At 36.9% G+C, this 21,137-nt stretch overlaps 1 pseudogene across 1 annotated transcript in view; it reads right to left on the bottom strand.

Annotated features, from left to right (window-relative positions):
* Window positions 1-21,137, bottom strand: part of LOC149840817 (mitogen-activated protein kinase kinase SIPKK-like) — a 111,946-nt pseudogene that overhangs the window by 25,138 nt on the left and 65,671 nt on the right. The gene's annotated exons all lie outside the window — the stretch shown is intronic.

Below are 21,137 nucleotides of genomic sequence, written 5' to 3' on the forward strand. Positions count from 1 at the left end.
AAAGCAAGTCCTAGTTGGCTCTTTGTGTTGTCCCTAGTGGACTTGTGATTGTGCACATTGTATTGTGCTTTTGTTGGCCCTTAGTTGGCTTGTATCTATCTTCCGCTCATTTCATTACATGGAATCATGAGCCACAGTGCCCTTGATCTTGTGGAGAGTGACCATAAAGTGTTCGTGTTTGTGAAGAAGCATTCATGTGTTTGTGGTGCTTGCAAGTGGACATATTCTTCTACTCTTTTTCTCATTCTCCCTCTTTCTTTTAAAATAGAGCATGACCACAAAATTGATCTCTCCTTCAAACTCAATGGTGCAAACTATATGATGTGGGCATCAGCTATGAAAAACAACCACAAGGGAAAGAAGCTTTGGGGATATGTGATGTACACGATTATCGAGCCTCAACTCAAACTCACCAAACTTGAAGGAGGTCAAAAAAACTCTTGAAGGAGATGATCGGTCTAAAGCTGTTGAAGATCATCAATTGAAAATAAAAGATTGGAAGATTAACCATGCTAAGATTCATGTATGGTTCATGAATAGTGTTGAAATAAAAATTTGTACTAATATTGCCAAATTTATAAAGGCAAATGAAGTTTGGTTATTCATGAAAAGCATGTACACTAAAAAAGATCTTGCAAGACAATATTACTTGCAAGAGAAAATTAAAGCAACTAAGGGGACATGAATGCCCATACTTTTTTTAGTGCATTATCCCCTCTTTGGGATGAATTGACACTATTAGAGCCTAAGTGGGTGGCCACCGAAGACATAGAACTTAGTCGGAACACATGAAAAAAAAACAATTTTTTCAATTTTTGTATCGGTTATATTTAAAATTTGAACAAGGTCTTCTCTCCTTCATAGGATATCTCCACTTCCTTTGGAAGATGTGGTTGCCGAAGTGTGCTAACAAAAACTCGTCTTGGCATGGGGAAAATAGGAGATGAAGTGTTGGCCGTATCCAGGTCTGGAAACAATGTAAGATCATATAGACCTCTACAATTTTGGAGGCAAAATGGCTCATGGAACAACAACTATGGAGGATAAAAAAAATTAATTTATCATTTTTGTAATGAGTTGGGTCCAGAGTTACCAGTCAAAGAAGCGGGAGCGGGAAGCGATACGGAAAACGGGAGCGGGAAGCGAGGCACTTTCAAAAATTTAGGAAGCGGGGAAGCGTGGGACCACTTAGAAGAAAATTATGAACCGTCTCGGAAGCGACCTAGGAAGCGAACAAAATGAAAAAATGGGGAAGCGTGCTTCCCATAAATGGGAAGCGTGTTTCCCATAAAAGGGAAACGCGCTTCCCATAAAAGGGAAGCCCGCTTCCCATAAAAAGGGGACACTTCCCCACGCATTTTGGAAGCACGACGCTTCGCGCTTTCGAAGCGTGCTTCGGGGAAGCGCGCTTTCGAAGCGTGCTTCGGGGAAGCACGCTTCCCCTTTTACCTAGGCGCTTCCAGTAACTCTGGTTGGGTCATATTAGAACACTTTGTCGAAAGCTTAGAAACAAGGTGGTTTCCGTAGAAGAATCTACACCAAAGGCTTCTACACCAAAGGAGGAAGAAAGCAAAAATGGAGGTGAACTAAAAGACACTCTTTGTCTACTAACAATGGTGCTTCAACAAATGATCAAATCTTCATCCTCTACTTCGGGTGTTGTCATTGCCTCATTTTCTTATCCTGGTGAGTGCTGATGGATTCTTGACTCGGGAGCTTCCTTTCATATGACCCCACATGAGAGTACCTTACCCGATATATGCACTAGCCCAAATTTACCTTGTATCCCTACTGATCATTCATATATTTTGCATTTTATTCATTCAATTTTATGCATGATTCGTTGAAAAATCATGTTAAAAACCCAATCTTATCGGTATTTTTGAGAAACTATATTTAAATTGAAAATAAAGGAAAAACCGCGTTTTTAAATACTTCCCTGTGTTTTTCAATGTTTAATTTTATTTAAGACTTTTTAATTAATGTTCTAAATAGCTTAAAAGTGTTTAAGTAAATATTTTATTTGGTTTAGGAAAGGTATTTTTGTACAACAACAACAACAACAACAACAACAACTACGCCTTCATCCCAAAACAATTGGGGTCAGCGATATGAACCAAAAAAGAAATTCATTTTGGGTCTTCCACATGAATCCTTTTCCTCCAATCATTTCTATCCAACGCCATGTCCTCGGTGAGGTTCAAAGCATTCATATCCTTTCCTATCATCTCCATCCAAGTCTTCCTAGGCCTACCCCGACCTCTTTTAACTAATATATTTTCCCATTTCTCCAACCTTCTAACTGGAGCATCATTAGGCCTTCGCCGAATATGTCCAAACCACCGTAAACGATTCTCTCGCATCTTATTTTCAATGGGTGCAACACCTACCTTCTTACGTATCTCTTCGTTCCGAATCTTATCTTTTATTGTATTTCCACACATCCATCTAAGCATCCGCATCTCAGCTACACTCATTTTTTGAAACTCATTTTTTTAGAAACATTGTTTTGAAATTTTTGAAAATATATTGTTTTCTGAAAAAAAAAAACACGTGTAAACCTAATTTTCTTAGTATAAATAGTGATTTTTTTAGCAAAGCAAACAATTTTTCTCTTTGTAGCCTGAGTCCCTCTCTCTCTCTCCTCTCTGCCTCCCCTTCTTCCTTTCTCCCCCTTGTTCGATCAACTAGTTGCCTACCTCTTTTTTCTTGCTTCTTATACTTTTCACTCCTTCTAAACCTCGTTGTCGTCGGTTCCTCGCATCCCCTCTGTCAGAGAGAGAGCGGAATTCGTTCGATTGCAACGGGAAAGACCACCTTCTTCCTCTCAACCCTTCCATTGGAAGCGGATCGTATAGTTTGCTTCTTCTTTCCCGTTTCTCCGTAATTTCGTAGATTTAAGTTTTTGCATATCATAAATTATATCATTGCATGTCATTTGGTTTGATCATTGCATATTCTGCATATTTAGATTAGATTAGTTTAGATTCAGCATTTGAAAATATAAAAAGAAAAAGAAAATATCTAGCTTAATCTAGATTAGCCGTTTTTCTTGATTGTGCATAGAATAACGTTAGTTTAGTCAAATCAGTAGATTTAACAGTGTCTTCTTATCTTTTCTTGATTTTTAATTAAGTGTAGGTTAGATATAGGTTAGAGATAGGCCACATCACGTTTTTATATATTCGGTATCTCCTAGATAACGTAAATAGTCTTTTTACTATTAGCCGATTTAGCTTCTTGCATAGTTTTTCTGAAATTTTTGTATGGCGTCAAGTAGATCTTAGTTTTGTGTTTAAGTTTAATTCTAAGTTAGTCATTTGCTGTTCAAACACATGCCATTAAGCTTTTATTAAATATTAGATTAGTTTTTTTTGTTAATTAGTTAGGTTATTTACTAGATTAGGAAAAATCGGTAAAATATAGTGTAGCATTTTCTTTATTGCAATCAGCCACATAACGTAGAGTTAAGTTTTGTCGTTTCTTATTAGTGAGTTTGCTGTTTTAATTTCAGATTTTTTTTATTTAATTCATTAGATTAAAATTAGATTTAAAGATTTAACCATTACCATTTTTTTTAGAGAATCGGTTACCAGCCGATCTACTAGTGGGACGTGATTTCCTTTTTTCGTTTGATGTTTAAATTCTTTTTTTACAGCACGCCAACAGTCTGCATTAGTTAGTTGGTCTTCCATTGATTCATGTAATTAGATTTATTTTTTACGTCAAGTTTGATTTTTCTTGCCTTGCATGATTCATAGCTGCTGAGTTTTGTTTGTTTTAATTCTTGGTTCATTAGTAACATTAGATAGCGTAGTTAGTCCATTATTTACGGTAGTTAAGTTAGCAATAGAATTGTTAACTGTAATCTAATTCAGAATTATTAGCTTAGTCGTTTTATATTTAATTAGATTTCACTAGCTCAGTAAAATTAGTTGTGCTTTTTACGTTCACGTTTTGTTGAATGAAAATCAGTGATTTGTTTATTGCATAGTCAATCAGATCCATGGTTTTAGTGTGTTTCAAACATTAGTTAGTCATTAGTTTGTTACATGAATTAGTTTCTTGAGTGTTAGTTTGTTTTGTTATTTTGTCTTTTAGTGTAATGGTTAGTTTCAAGTCATAGTGGGTCAAATCATGTGAAAGAATCTCATTCTTAACGTGTATAAGAATCAGTCAAAGCATAAGAACAATTTCGATCTTAACACGAATTAAATTTCCTTCACACCAATTCTGAACATTATACTTCATCTGAGCACTCATTTTATGTATGTGCGTGCACTTGATACAACTTTGAAACAATCTATTTCTCAAGCATGTCACATCAATGTCAAAGCAGGGGGAAAGTTCTATTCTTAACAAGTAAAAAATTCAAATACATACACTTAGCAACAGAAGCTAGAAATGTACATGCACAACACATTCCAATTTCAGATTTGAACCAGCCCAAAAGTGTAAAAGAAAATATCCATATATTTTTGTTTCGCAAAAAGGCACCCGCACCTAGCCGACCCCGTCGGCTATGGTTCAAAACCCAATCCAGCTGATCCCAATCATCTGGGTGCAACAGACCACCCGCCTGTCACCCGACAAAAATCCGGCTTTAGAAAATTTTATTGCAGATATATATATATATATATATATATATATATATATATATATATATATATATATATTCTACACTTCTTTTTTTGTTACTCTGTAAAAAAAACATGCCAGCACCCAGCCGACCCAGTCGGCTGGGCCTGACAGGGTGCCACATGGCCCAGATTGGGCCTAGGCATCACCCGTCACAGGCTGCCAAGGCCTGGCAGTCAGCCGAGCTCCACTCGGCTGGCTGGCAGCCAGCCCAAGGAACCCCTTTTTTTTTGTAAAAACAGGCCAGCACCCAGAATGTCTTTGGCATGCAGGCTGGTTCGGTTGAACCCAGCCTGCTGCACCTAAACAGGTGCAGCAGCTGCTGACCACCCTACTTAACAGGGCAGGCTGCATCCGCTGTGCTCAGCAGGGTGCAGCGCCCAGCTGTCCATCCAAAAGATGGTAGCCGACTGGGGGTTTGCAGACCCCAGCCAGGCTACATAAGCCTGCTGTTTTTTTTTTAAAGAATCAGCCTACTGCCCCACAGGCCTGGCAGAACCAACCTGTTGGGCTCGGTTCTGCCAGCCTGGTTTGGCCCAACGGTCCCTTGTCCTCGAGTCCCAGTCTGGCCCACGCTGGCCAGACTGCTGACTAAACAGAACATCTCTGCTTATTTTTTTTAAGAACATATGCCCAACCAAATCGGTTAGGCCAGGTAGGGTTTGTCAGCACTTGACAGGTGTTGGCAGACCTCACCCTGGCCAGCCGACTGGCTGGACCCGGCAGGGGCTAGATTCATGCCCTGCCGCACCCAGCCTGGCTAGGCCACAAGCCAGTCCAGCACGAGTAAACATGCTTGGACTGTGCTAGGCTAAACATATTTAATATGCACGCATAGATGTGTACAAAAAAAATCAAGTTGCAGGTACATGCAAAAGTTTATCCGTCAAGCCTGTACACACATGCCTATTTCCATACAAATTAGCATGCATGTCCAGGTTCATACAACAAAATGCATACATGGCCATAATCTCACTCAATGTGTTTGCATATGTGCTTTTTCTTAAGTATGCAAGCATAAATAGATTTTTATTTTCCACAAGCTTATATACATCAAGCAACCTTTACATGGAGTAAATCATGGAAATCAATTTACCATGGAACAAACACGAAATAAACAACTTTTAACATGATTAAAATTTCTGTTTTATTGTGTAAAATAAGCATATACAGAATCTTATTTGTGAAAAGATGAATAAAACCAAAACACATTCATGAAAATCGATATTCATCAAGAAGAAACTCTAAACAAACACCTCTACCATAAGTTAAAATTCTATTTTAGCAAAAAGATACCATGTACCGAAATTTATTTCTTTGAAAGGATGAAAAGAATCTAAAATACATCCATGGAGGAAGATCCATGAATCATCTTCCATGTGTTTTTAAGAAAACATCCATATTTTCTCTTTTTTCATGATTTTCCATCAAAATATTGCATGAAGATCCAATCTATACTCAATTTTTCACTTGATTCAAGAGAGGAAACCCATACCTTGAATATCCAATGAAGAAAAAATAGGGGTGAAAGTTGAAAAACGTGGGTGGGTTGGAGAAAATGGCTTCTCCTCCTCCTCTTCTTCCTCCTTCCTCTCTTTTCCTCTCCTCTTTCTTTTTCTCCTTTTTCTTTCTCTTTCCTTTCCTTTTTTCTTTCTTGATCTTAAATAGAGTGAAAGGGAGGTGAGCCCCCCCCCCCCCCCCCCTCCCCGCTTCTCCAGCCCTTTCTAAATGGGCTGGAGAAGGAGAGTTTCCTCCTTAGGACTCTCTCTCAACTCTTTCTAAAAATTTTCAACTCATGTTTTGACTTTTTTTTTAAAGTTTTCATTTTTTTAAAAGGTCTTTCTAAACTTTATTTAGCCTACTTAGGCATGAAAAAGGACTCCTTTAAGAAGACTTAAACCCTAAAATAAAAATTCAGAATTAAATAGAATTAATTAATTATTTAGTATTAAATAATTAATAATTATTTAAAACTTTCCAAAAATAGCCAAATTAATTAGGGAGGCTTTTTAACCTTAATTAACTCCAATTTAAAGCTCCTAAATGAATTTAAAGCTATAAAATCGTTGAGCATGGATTTGGATCTGGATCTGGATCCAGATCCAAATCCATCTTTTAAAATCCAAATGAAATTTGGACTGGACCAGTGTTGTGAAAAGCGTTGAGGTGTAGCGAGGCGCTCCACCAAAAACCGAGGCGAGGCGTAAGCCTCAAGGAGTAAAGCGTAAGCCTCAATTTTTTTTTTGAAAACTTTAAAAAATTTATAAAAAAATATCTAAAAATACAAATAAATAAAGAAATGCTTTATTGATGAAATAACAACCAATAAGAAATAAAAAATCAAATAAGTACTAAAAAATATGAGATTAACATATAAAAGTAACTAAAAACTGATTATATAACTGGAAAATATATGAGATTAACAAAAAAAAGTTAAAATTTACTAAGAAACTGATTACATAACTGGAAAATATATGAGATTAACCTACAAAAGTTAAAATATATGAGATTATTCTAAAAAATATAAGATTAACATATAAAAGTAGCTAAAAAAATGATTACATAGCTGGAAAATATATGAGATTAATCAACAAAAGATAAAATATACTAAGAAACCAATTACATAACTGGAAAATATATGAGATTAACCAACAAAAGTTAAAATATATGAGATTATTCTAAAAAATATGAGATTAACATATAAAAGTAACTAAAAAACTGATTACATAATTGGAAAATATATGAGACTAACAAAAAAAAGTTAAATATACTAAGAAATTGATTACATAACTGAAATAACTGGAAAATATATAAGATTAACCTACAAAAGTTAAAATATATGAGATTATTCTAAAAAATGTGAGATTAACATATAAAAGTAACTAAAAACTGATTACATAACTGAAAAATATATGAGATTAACCAACAAAAGTTAAAATATACTAAGAAACTGATTACATAACTGAAATAACTGGAAAATATATGAGATTAACCTACAAAAGTTAAAATATATGAGATTATTCTAAAAAATATGAGATTAACATATAAAAGTAGCTAAAAAATGATTACATAACTGGAAAATATATGAGATTAACCAACAAAAGATAAAATATACTAAGAAACCAATTACATAACTGGAAAATATATGAGATTAACCAACAAAAGTTAAAATATATGAGATTATTCTAAAAAATATGAGATTATTCTAAAAAATATGAGATTAACATATAAAAGTAACTAAAAATCTGATTACATAATTGGAAAATATATGAGACTAACAAAAAAAAGTTAAAATATACTAAGAAACTGATTACATAACTGAAATAACTGAAAAATATATAAGATTAACCTACAAAAGTTAAAATATATGAGATTATTCTAAAAAATGTGAGATTAACATATAAAAGTAACTAAAAACTGATTACATAACTGAAAAATATATGAGATTAACCAACAAAAGTTAAAATATACTAAGAAACTGATTACATAACTGAAATAACTGAAAAATATATGAGATTAACCTACAAAAGTTAAAATATATGAGATTATTATAAAAAATATGAGATTAACATATAAAATTAACTAAAAAACTGATTACAGAACTGAAAAATATATAAGATTAACCAACAAAAGTTAAAATATATTAAGAAACTAATTACATGACTGAAATAACTAAAAAATATACGAGATTAACCAACAAAGGTTAAAATATAGTAATATACTAATAAACTTATTACATAGAAAATATATGAGATTAACCTACAAAAACTTTGTTGATTATGTCTCAGAAATCTTGTTGTAAAAAAAAAAAAAATTGCGCCTTGAGGCGCGCCTTTTCCGCCTCAAGACGCGTTTTTGATAACACTGTCAAAACTGCCAGTAGGTTGGCGTGTTTTGTTGTAGAAACCGAGAAGAGGAGTTGGGGAGAGAGAGAGAGAGAGCAGAGACTTCTTTGGTGAAATCGGCAGCCTTAACTTTTTCTACACTGTTGCACTAATACTTCATTAAGATAAATAGGGTTAGAGTACTTTTTACATGGACAAAACTGTCCTGTGTTAATAATACAAATTACATTGGAGTATAGAACATACACGAACCATATGGATCTTCTACTGGATCCATATCCGATCCATATTCTAATACTCTCCCTCAAGTTGTGCATGAGAGTGAACCATGTGCAACTTGTTCTTCAGGTACCAAAAACGGTTACTTGTGAGACCTTTTGTGAACATATCAGCGACTTGGTCTTCTGAAGGCACATAAACCTGTTCAATCTCTTTGTCTGCTATCTTTTGTCTGATGAAATGTTGGTCAACCTCAATATGCTTATTCTGATTGTGATGAACCGGATTTAACGCAATTTGTATAGCACTTCTATTATCACACATAAGAGTCGATCTTGAGATATCCGCTCGCATCTCTGTAAGTAGATACCTAATCCAGGTCACTTCTGCTGTGGTAGCTGCCATAGATCTATACTCTGCCTCTGTGCTAGATCTTGCCGCAGCCTTTTGTTTTCTGCTACTCCATGAGACAAGATTCCTTCCAATAAAAACACAGTATCCTGAAACATACCTTCTTTCATCTAAGTTTCCTGCCCAGTCTGCATCTGTATAGGCCAATATGTCATGTTTTGGTGTCCCCAAAGGAGATTGTGCATATGTGAGTCCATCACCCACCATGCCTTTTAGATAACGAAGGATACGTTTGGCAGCATCTATATGACCAGTCTTCGGTTCATGCATGAACTGAGATACTTGATTTACAGATATACAATGTCTGGTCTAGTAAAAGTAAGGTACTGTAACATGCCCACTAAGCTACAATACTTGCTTGCATCAGGATATAACTCACCATCACAAATTCTGAGCTTTTGATTGACAACACTAGGTGTAGGCACAGGTTTGCAATCCGTCATTCCTGCTTTGGCCAGAAGATCAAGAGTATATTTGTGTTGAGTTAATGACATTTTTCCATCCTGTCTGTCCACCTCTACACCAAGAAAATATCTCAGTTCCCCAAGATCTTTCATTTTGAACCGCATGCTTAGTAAAGTTTTAATTCGTTGAATATGATCTGGAGCATTACCAGTGATCACTATATCAACATATATGAGTAAGAAAACCATAGTGGTTTCATCCCCGTATATGAATAGAGAATGATCTAGTTGGGAACGAATGAAACCGTGGTTCTGAATCTCTAAGGAGAAGCTCTCAAACCATGACCTAGAGGCTTGCTTTAAACCATACAATGCTCTGGTTAATTTGCATACATATTCTTTTGGGTCTCCCTCTGCATAACCTTGAGGCTGCTTCATGTAAACTTCTTCTTTCAAATCCCCATGAAGGAATGCATTTTTAACATCAAGCTGACTAAGGGGCCACCCATGTTCAATTGTCAGGCCAAGAATCATACGAATAGTTCCCATTTTCACCACTGAGCTGAATGTCTCATCATAATCTTGACTGTATTCTTGAGTAAAACCTTTGGCAACAAGACGTGCCTTGTATCGTTCAATGCTACCATCTAGTTTGTATTTAATCTTATACACCCATTTTGAGCCAACAATATTTTTATCGGAGGGACGACCAACTATCTCCCATGTTTGACACTCATGAAGTGCCTCGATCTCCTCATTCATTGCTTCAATCCATTTGTTAGATTGAACAGCTTGACAAAACCCAAGTGGTTCTTCGTGCTTTTCAATCTTGGATAGAAAGATCTGAAAATCCATAGAGAAGTTATCATAACTCACCCATTTTTCAATAGGATGCCTTATCCTGCCTGATCTTCCTGGTGCCTCTTTATTACTAGACAATGCCACTTGTTCTCCAACATGTACATCTGTTTGCTCTCTGGGTCTCCTGGTATAGACATTTCCTTTGTATCTCGAACATTCTGTTTCTGATACCTTATCTGAAGATGTCTCATCATGTACGCTTTCAGGAACCAAAGTGGTATATTCTGTAGTATGTGAAATAAGTTCAACACTGAGCCATAGATCATACCAATTAGCAGTTGTGTCAATATGTTCACGATTGTGATCTGCTATATTTTCTAAAAAATTATTTTCATCAAAGACAACATTTCTGGAAATTCTGATCTTCTTATTGGCGGGGTCATAGCACCTGTAACCCTTGTGTTCATCTGCATAACCTACAAATTGGCATATAGAGGCTTTGTCCTGAAATTTAGTTCTCATCTATTTATCAATGTGTACATAACATCTGCATCCAAAAACTCGTAACTCATCATAATCAGGTTGTACACCAAAAAGAACATAATAGGGAGACTGATCTTCAAGGATAGGCATAGGAAGACGATTTATCACATGAGTGGCAGTGTGAAAAAATTTTGTCCAAAGACTAATAGGCAAGTTACAACCATGCATCATACTCATTGCGCTTTCCACAATATGTCTGTGTTTACGTTCAGCAATTTCATTTTGTTGTGGAGTGTACAGGCAAGAAACTCTACGATGTATCCCATTTTCTTGGAGAAAATCTAAAAATTCTTTGGAAGAATACTCACCACCTCCATACATTGGAGAATTTGAATATTTTGAGAGAATTGAGTTTTAACGTAAGCATGAAAGTAACGGAAAATAAGAAAAACCTTTTATTTGTGTTTCATAAAGAATATCCAGGTAAAGCGAGAGAAATTGTCAATAAAGGATACATAATATTTACTTCCAGAAGAGGAAGGATTGGGGGTTGGGCCCCAAACATCAGAACATATTATCTCAAAAGGCATGGAAGCTCTTTTATTTATTTGATGAAAAGGAAGTACATGACTTTTGCAGACCTGACAACTAAGACACATTTTATCCTTCAATGAAGGTGAAACAGACTCTGAAAGAAAACCATTGGACACTAACTTTTCAATAAAGACTTGACTACAATGACCAAGACAGGAATGCCAGAGATCTGGCTTATTATATTTGGATAAACTTAGGACGCTTTTAGAGACATGATCAAACTTGGGCTTCAGGACATTGGAGGTTGGATCTTCATTGAAGACATACATGTTTCCACGTCGCTCTCCTTTAGTGAACATCTCTTTCGTTTGAAGATCCTTGACAAAGACAGAAGTAGGAGTGAATTCCATAGATGAATTGGTAGAGTCAACAAGCTTAGAAACAGAGATAATGTTTTTCTTTATATTTGGTGCATCAACAACATTAGATAAAGGAATGAAAGAAGACTCGGACAAAGGGACGAAGACATTGCCTACGTTTGAAATCGGGTGGTGAGTCCCATCTCCAGTTACAATATTAGATTTACCAAAATAGGGAATCAAAGTAGAGAACTTACCTGCATTGCCAGTGACATGAGCTATTGCCCCAGAGTCCACATACCATATCCCATCATCACTCTGTTTCAGGTTCAAGTTGGCCATAGCAGACAAGAGGAGATCCTTAGCATCATCACTGACCCGAAAGGTACCTGCAGTTCCTGATGTGCCAACATTTCTATTGCTTTGTATTCTATTACGATTTTGGGGGTTGTACCAACAGTTGACTTTAATGTGACCACGTTTGTTGCACTGGTAGCATGTGGGAACATTTTTTGAAAAGCTGGCAGTGAAATTTGGTGTAGGTAACAGCCCACGTCCACCCTGGAGTTGTGCTCCCCTGTGTAACGCCCCAAAATTTTAACCCAAATTTTGAAGATCCACGTTGGATCACCCGGTCTGGAGAATGCACGACCTCACAAGGAATTACCGTCCTAGATGGTATACCCGGTCTTGGACAATACACTTCCTCACAGGAATTTACCGTCTTTGCAGCTGCCCGGTCTTGGACAATGTACTACCTCACGGAGATCTATCGCTCTAGACGGATTACCTGATCTTGGTCAAACATACCCTCACAGTTAATCCTCAATGGAAAAGGTCCTCAATAGGTGCCAACATAGTGATACTACAAATTACCGCTCTCAAGGTCGGTAATCACCAATATGGGCACAAGCATATATATCATCAATATGCATCATTACTTCATTTGGCGCATAAATCATAAAATTACACCTTTCACCATTGTGGTTTCATGAATCATAGTTCACTATTGAACTTAAGCATATATTGCATGCTGTGGCATTTCAGTCATATCATGCAAAAGCTTATTATCCTATGTATCATATCATTGCCACCAGGAACATTGCATTTTCAAATCTAACCTCAAAGCATGCGTACCCAAAGCATGGGTTCTATACAATGAGATCATGTATATATCAAGAACCAACTAAACCTCAAGACACGTAACTTCTACGTAGTTCGAGTTATGCAAATAAGTTTCCAATCATATATGTATATGAGACATTCAGATCATTTCCTCATTTTATGTGCATCGATAATTATTACATTATATCACATTCAATTATTTCGACATGAAACACACACACATATCTACTAAGAAATTTAGTCAAATATCCATAATACACACATCAATCATGTTATACAAGTATGATAGATCCATTCAAACAATCATAATTCGGTCATCTACAATGAAACTATATAAGCGTGGTACATCCACCTAGTAGGTTGACACTAATGATTTGTTGGCGTGATAAGTCAACAACCTAAAAGCTAATCATTTGTAGGCGTTATGTATCATTCCCTAATAAGTGAAAATTAATCAATTGTAGGCGTGAATTCACCTATATGCTCATATGAGAATCACAATAAAAGAACAAGTATTATGATAAATAACAAAATAACTCATACTCACAGAGCGCTTGTAGGGTGTGGCACGATCGTGATCTTTGATTTATTGTTCCCAAGCTCTGATACCATTTGTAACGCCCCAAAATTTTAACTCAAATTTTGAAGATTTTTTTTTTATAACAGCGGAAACAAGAAATAAAATAAGGTTAAGCATTTCGAGACATTACGGTGGAGAGAAACCCAAGACATTTATTTCATTTCAATATTAATGAAAATCATCAGAGTTTTAAATGATATGAATGGTTAAAATTTACAATAAACTCAAGCGATCCCTGGAACAATAAATCCAAAAATCTCGATTCGATGCCTCATCCCGCAGCCGCTCATAAACCCTATTCTTTACCTGAAAAATAGTAAATTGATTGGAATTAGACTACCATGTCTAAGTAGGAAAATTGTAACTCTTAATGTAGGTACATCATGAGTCTAGTATGTGATCTGGGTGTCAAGTGTAAATCTTTAGTATATACAATAGCACGTAAAGCAACAACAGAAATCAACTGTCATATACATGAGCAGGTAGAACATGGTATGCAACATTAATAAGTAAGTGAGGTAAGTTATGCAACAACAATAACATGCATAACTTTCATGTAATAGTTCAATCATCTTATATTTACCCATTTCAAGATTTCAGTTCATTTCAATTTCAAAATATAGAGCATGCTGAACGAATATGCAAATGTCCCTTTTATAACTCCACTCACTGTGATACCTACTGTTCTAAATAGTATTTGTATTATCTTATCCCGCGGGTACACACGGGCCAAGGCAACCATCACAGAAGAGAACGTTCGGGGATATATTATTCAAGGGTATTTTATTAACCCGAACATTCTAACTGAGACTGAAAATCCTAAGGGAGCGGCCAGTAACCGAGAGAATCTCCCAAAGGCCAAAACCAAAACAGGATGCATCCCTAACTTCTGCAGAAGAACAAAGAGTTACCACCTAGGACATATTGGTAGTCCGGGTCCCCCCCCCAACTCCAAGGACTGGGGACCATCGAGTCACTTTAGCTCGAAACAGTAAAACACATGTCCCCGGAGTTTTGTACCACTTACCCTCTCCAAGGTAAGCCCGAATCTGAGTGGGTTAATCTTTTCATTAATTATGTTCCCGAAGTATGGAGCTTTTCCCCAACTTCCTTCTACTATCATAGCAGTAGAATTCCCAACCTTAGTCATTTACCAAGGTGTATAAACCAGTCCCAATCCTTTGTCATATTGATTGCATAACCCACCCAAAGTGCTCCGGTGCCTTTAAACCAGTCAAGCACGAATGCCCCGGTGCCTTTAAACCAGTCAAGCACGAATGCCCCCGGTGCCTTTAAACCAGTCGGACAACAATATTATATTTTCATTTTCATGTGGATTCACATCATAACTTCGATGGTCTATGCATTACCCTCAATACACTGGCTTGACATCCATATGCCCACCACAAACCGACCCATAGGTTCGGTTACGAGATCATCATTCATCATCATTATTATTATTTATTTATTCTCCAATAGCAAATTGCCACAACGTACCATTAGGTTTTGACTTGTGACATCCCAACACAGGGTGACATTTATTAAAAGCTTCGCAAAACAAGCAAAGACACTGTTGGTGTCCTTTATTGAGCATGCAGTGTAATCTTAGAGATTTGGAAATACAACTATATACATTCCTCCAAACACATTCTCATTTGAACATTCCACAAGATATACAGCTTAGTTGGCATTTGATACTTTCAGCAAATATGTAGTGTTAGGCAATAGTACTTCAGAAAAATATATACAGCTTATCATGCATAAGAACATTGGAGAATAAGCATCTTAATGGCCATTTGAACCTTCTAGATGATATACACTTAAAGGGGCATTGGAACATTTTAAGAAATATGCAATTGAACATCATAATTTATGCAGCTAAATATGCAACTACATCTCCACTGAATATGCAGCTTAGTAGTCATTTTGAGCATCAACTTCATATGCAGTTTGAAAATGCATTTTTAATCTTCCACTAAATCTTCAGTCGAACAACTTTACATGCAGCATAATATCTTGAACTGGAAATCACAAATCACCACATGGAAAAAGTCGACAACTAATGAGCAAATAGCTTATATAAGTTCTGACATGGCAGCTAAATTAAAATCCAGACTTTCATATTATAAAAACCGACAACCACCAAATTCATATTCAATACATTTAACATTATTGATAGCCTGCAAAATAAAACATAAATTTATCTATGTTAGGTAGTTAACAGGGAAATAATTGAAGTATTGGTTTCCTGCTGGGTTTAATAAGATTGCTTTTGGGCAGCAGCTAATGCTTCAATTGAATCAATAACAACCAGAATACCAAATCCGCATAGATATGTGAATACAAGACAGCTTACGGCTTAAGGGAAAGAAATGGTCACTTCAGTTACAATTTTCCGCAGTGTTATAGTCATTAATTCGTCCTCAAAATCTGCAGTGTTGGAGAGTGCATCATTGTTATTAATTTGTGTTCCTGTGAAATGTCTCACTAGGTTCCTGTGAAATGTCTCACTAGTAATGGTTAGCTTATTAGAGGGTTTTTCCGTGATTTCCAACTCATCCTTACCATTAGGATACAGAAGACTTCCTAATAAAACAATTACAGAAAAAGGGTAAGGTATTCTCATAAGCTGTCTTATGATTAACTGAAATCCCTAATTTTGTTGTAAAGTTTTGGAAAGTAGTTTAACCAATTACAGGTGACCTGACTCTATATGTATATGTCAGTGTAATTTATATTGGGTTGTCTTCAAGGGTCAGAAGTTACTGCTATTCTCATATGAGGTTGTAAACAGACGACCTACTCATAACTGAGGAATACAACCCCAGAGATTCAAAAGATCTATGAGAACCGGTAACCTCTACTTAATTGAATGAGGAAGAAAACAATGTTAGGAGGCCATCTTATAGAATAACAGGTTTACTTATAAAGAAATCTGTATCGCCATTTAGCGAGCTAAGCTCAACTTCTTCTTTTCTTTTTCGAACCCATTTTGTGATTCATCAAATGCAGATGTTGCGCAAGCATACAGTAGGTGAGATTGCATACGAATACATAGCATAACAACCTATTCCATAATTCGTCTTATATAAAGATTGTGCAGACATCCTTCGTAGCATACAGGTGTATAAAGGCAAACAGGCAGTTCGTGGTTCATCAAATACAGAGATTGTGCAAGACTTGTGTTTCATGCTTGAACTTAACATTCTACTAAACATAGTAACCCCTACAAACCCCGATTTAGACAAGATTTGAAGATCCAATACCGATTTTCTTAAAGACAAAATATGCTAAGCATGCATGCAGAACCCAGATTCTGCCCTTGTATCGGTTAAACCCACCCAAATGGGCTGAGCATGCTTGATGTAAACCATCAGCAACAACCATAGGAAAATCTACTATCAAAAATTCGAAATCCCCAAATCGAGGATTTGGGATTTTCGGGAAACCTAAATCCCAGATTTTTGATTTGGGATACACAGCAAATCCAACACCGCCTTTCCAACTTAGAAAACCGGAACCCCCAAATCGGTGATTTGGGGTTTTCAATGAGATTAAGTTTTAAAAGAAATCTAAGGACAAGGGATGAACTGGATTTGAGGTTCCCTTCACAACAGCCGAAATCCCCAAATCGTAGATTTGGGTTTTTTTCGGACAACCCACACCATAGTCTCAACCCATGACGTACCCAACATGGAGAACACAAAAATTTCCTACCTCTTCCGACGCTTTTCCGACGATCGGAGACTGCTGTCGCGATAAGAGGGTCGGCCACTGTCGAATGCTCCACTGTCGAGCTCCCCTGTCGTCGGGCGTTCTTCCTCAAGCCGTGCGGACAAGAGAGAGGAGAGTGTGAGGAAGAGAGAGCGTGGGTGGAAGAGAGGAAAGTGGGAGGAAGAGAGAAACGGGAGGGCCTATGTAGAAGGTTGCCCGAAAAGGGAGGGTCGTTACCCTCACCGACGGCGGCTGCGCAACTCCCCTCTGTTGCCCCTTTGCGATTTCCCCTTACGAGGGTTAGGGTTCACTCTGAACCCTAACCAGCTTTGTTTTATCAGGCAACCCGTATCGGGTTGCCTTATATTACAATTTTTTTTTTTTTTTTACGTATGCGGGGCAGGGCTTGGGTCCGGGTCCAAGATCCGAGTTCAAACCAAGAGTTGGATCTGCGACTCACCTATGGTGCGGATCCGCAACTTGCCCGAAATATGGATCCGCATGTTGGATCCAACTGTGGATCCATTTATTAACTTGGGTATATATATATAAGTTATGTTTATTATTATCTTATTTTATTTTTATGATATTATACATAAATATGGACCCTTTATGGATCCGTTTACGTTAATCAAAAATTGACATAACTTAATATGGATCCAAGATCCATTGTGCTTCGTAAATCTTTTTAATAAATTTGGGTCCAGAAATCTGAAGTTTTAATTATATGATTTGGAACTATGGATCCAAATGAATTATTATGGATATACATCGATCCTTACGGTTTCCATACAAGGATCTAGGTTAATATTGAAGTTCCGATGTCGAAGATCCAAATGCAATGTTATGGATCCGAACATCGCCTAGGCTATACCAATCCCACTTAAGTGTTGTAGACCCAATATAGAAATTTTACCATTAAAATTTTGATTTCAACTTCGAGGATCCAATCCATTTGACCAAAATCTATCATTAAATATTCAATTTAAGGTTCGTGGTCCGATATCTAAGATCCAAATGGAATATCGGAGTTCTAAACAGGATATTTGGGATCCAACATTGAAGATCCAAATAGGTCATTGAAGATCCAATTACGAATAAATAATTAAAACAATAAAATATTCGTGTATCATCTTAATGACTTAAAAATCTAAATTTATTTATCTGATAAAAATCGTGGGTATTACACCCTGCCTCTACCACGCCCTCCTCGTGCACGATCAGCAATCATCCCTGTGGCAAGAACATCATGCGTAGATGGTTGTCCGGCCGAAGCATCCGACATGCCTTTTAAAGACATCTCGTACTGGAACAGTTTAGCGCATAAATCTTTAAAACTGGGCAACGTCGGCAAGCACAATAAAAAAGTGACAAGAACATGATACTCTGATCCTAGGGCATTCAATGTCTGCTGCACTTTTTCTTTATCTGACACTGGATATCCAACAATGGCCAATTGATCTGTGATACTTTTGACTTGATTTAAAAATTCAATAATGGTCATTGCCCCCTTTTTTAAAAGTTGGAATTCACGTTTGAGAAATAACACCTTAGCCTCTGATATCTGAGAGTAGGTTTGAGCTAGAGTCTCCCACAATACTTTAGCTGTGCAATCATCAGGAATAGAAACTAATACTTCTTGCGACAATGTGGAAGTGATGTACGCAACGAGGGTCTGATCTCGCTTCATCCAAGCAACAAATGTAGGGTTGCGAATGATTTTTGGCAATCCTCCGTCCTCTTTGGCTTCTTGTGTGATAGATTCTGGAGGCGTTGGAATGGAGCCATCCAAGTGACCTGAAAGGTCTTGACTTCGAATGAAGGGAGTAATCTGCCTTTTCCAGGTCAGGTAGTTGTTTGTGTTTAACTTTTCGGAAACTAGTTGCCCTAGGAAATTGGAGGAAAGAACAGAGTTTGTTGAACTATCCATTTGCAGAAATTTATGGCAGAAATAGACTTTATGACAGAAAGATCAAGGTTGGCTGAAATGAGACTGATATCATAAAAGACTCAGAAATCGGCTTTATGATAGAAGAACCAGAGAATGTCACGACAGGATTTTAAAGAATGTCACAACAGGGTTTAGACAGCAGATCTGGGTATTGTTTCAGTATTTGTGAGACAAATAACAAACCATGAGTAGATCTGAGTGTATTCAGATCTGTGAATGGAATAATGAGCCTTGAATGGAGTAGCAGAGGTGTGTTAAATAAGAAGAATGTAACCAGACCAGATTCTCGTGACCAAGAGAGGTCACGTGAAACAAGAAGAACAACACACACAAAGAAAAGGGGAGAACTCGGCTAGAGTGACCAGTCTAGACAGAAAGAACTCCAAACAGAGGAAACTCGACTGGGGTGACCAATCCAGACCAGATTTACGTGAGAGGACACGTGAAACAGGGGGAACTCGAAAATGAAAGAACTCGACTGGGATGATCAGTCCAGACCAGATCAGATTCACGTGAGGAGACAGACCAGACTAGATTCACGTGAAAAGATACGTGGAAACAACCTTTCCAGAAATAACAAGAAGAAACAGGAATAACGAGGAGAGAAACGAAAAGAAAAAGAGAAACAAATCGTGACCTGTCGAGGAGGAGAACACAGCTTTTCCAGAAATGAAGCGTGACCTGACGAGAATGGGGATACAGCTTTTCACGTCCATGATGAAAGTCATTTTACTCCCAGTACTGTCGCTGCTCTGATACCATGTCAAAACTGCCAGTAGGTTGGCGTGTTTTGTTGTAGAAACCAAGAAGATGAGTGGGGGAGAGAGAGAGAGAGCAAAGACTTCTTTGGTGAAATCGACAGCCTTAACTTTTTCTACAGTGCTGCACTAATACTTCATTAAGATAAATAGGGTTAGAGTACTTTTTACATGGACAAAATTGTCCTGTGTTAGTAATACAAATTACATTGGAGTATAGAACATACACGAACCATATGGATCTTCTATTGGATCCATATCCGATCCATATTCTAGTAAACACTGGACTGGACCAAATCCAGATTAATATGGGTCTTGGATAGAGTCCAGATTCATATTAATTCAGATCAAAACTATTGGATCCTGTCTGATCTAAATCCAGATCCAGTTCGACAAACTCTATGTAACATGGGTGCGAGTGCAGAGCAATTTCAAAAATTTTGGACACGGCTATATATATATATATATATATATATATATATAAAGATCAAATTTTTTTAGTTTTTATACGTCTTTTGCCCTAAAAATGAACAAAAATAGGCTCGGTCAAAGTTGACTGAGTCCAAACTATGGACGAACTCGACCCCGGTGCGTTGATCGAGTCCGACACTTGGTTGACCGTGTTCGCCCCGTGTCCGAAGCCGCACCCGTGTCGGGGTGTGTCGACGCGGGTGCGTCAACCTTATAGACGAGTTCGTGTGACTTAGGACAAACTGCTGTTTTTTTGAAAAAATGCGATTTTCGGGCCAACCGGAACTCGAATTCGAAAAAGTAACATATTTTTGCGCTCGACATTTCAAGATGCATCCAACGACATATTACACATATATCAAATTTCGAGTTTCGCCAAAAAATAACCCTAATTTCGCTTGAATTTAAAATTAAAAAATTAAACTTTTCTTCCCGTTTTAAGTGGCTCGTTTAGACCTAGTTGACGAGACCTGGGCCAAGCCCAGAGTCAAAAGCATCGATCTAAAATCGAGGTTCAAACGATTTTTCTCTCATACTAAGTCGATTTTTCGAAAAATCTCAAAACGACTAAGTGTGAAAATATGCGGATATTACATCCACACTAGTGCAATTTTCCATAAATACCAAAAAATTAACCTGAAGAATGGTTCATGATTTTTTTTGTTGCACATCAGATAGAATAGATCTACTTATCATACCTATCTCATGAACCCAATTATAAATCTAATATTATGTAAATATGTCTGCCACTTTGACATATTTCAGATGTATTTGTCACTTAGTATTTACAAGTTTTGCTGCTTGTGGTCATGACATCTCATGTGCTAGCTATTTAGAAAGTTGA

This window comes from Nuphar pumila, chromosome 4 (assembly GCF_984573655.1).
Source record: "Nuphar pumila chromosome 4, dmNupPumi1.hap1.1, whole genome shotgun sequence".
NCBI classification, from domain to species: Eukaryota; Viridiplantae; Streptophyta; class Magnoliopsida; order Nymphaeales; family Nymphaeaceae; genus Nuphar; species Nuphar pumila.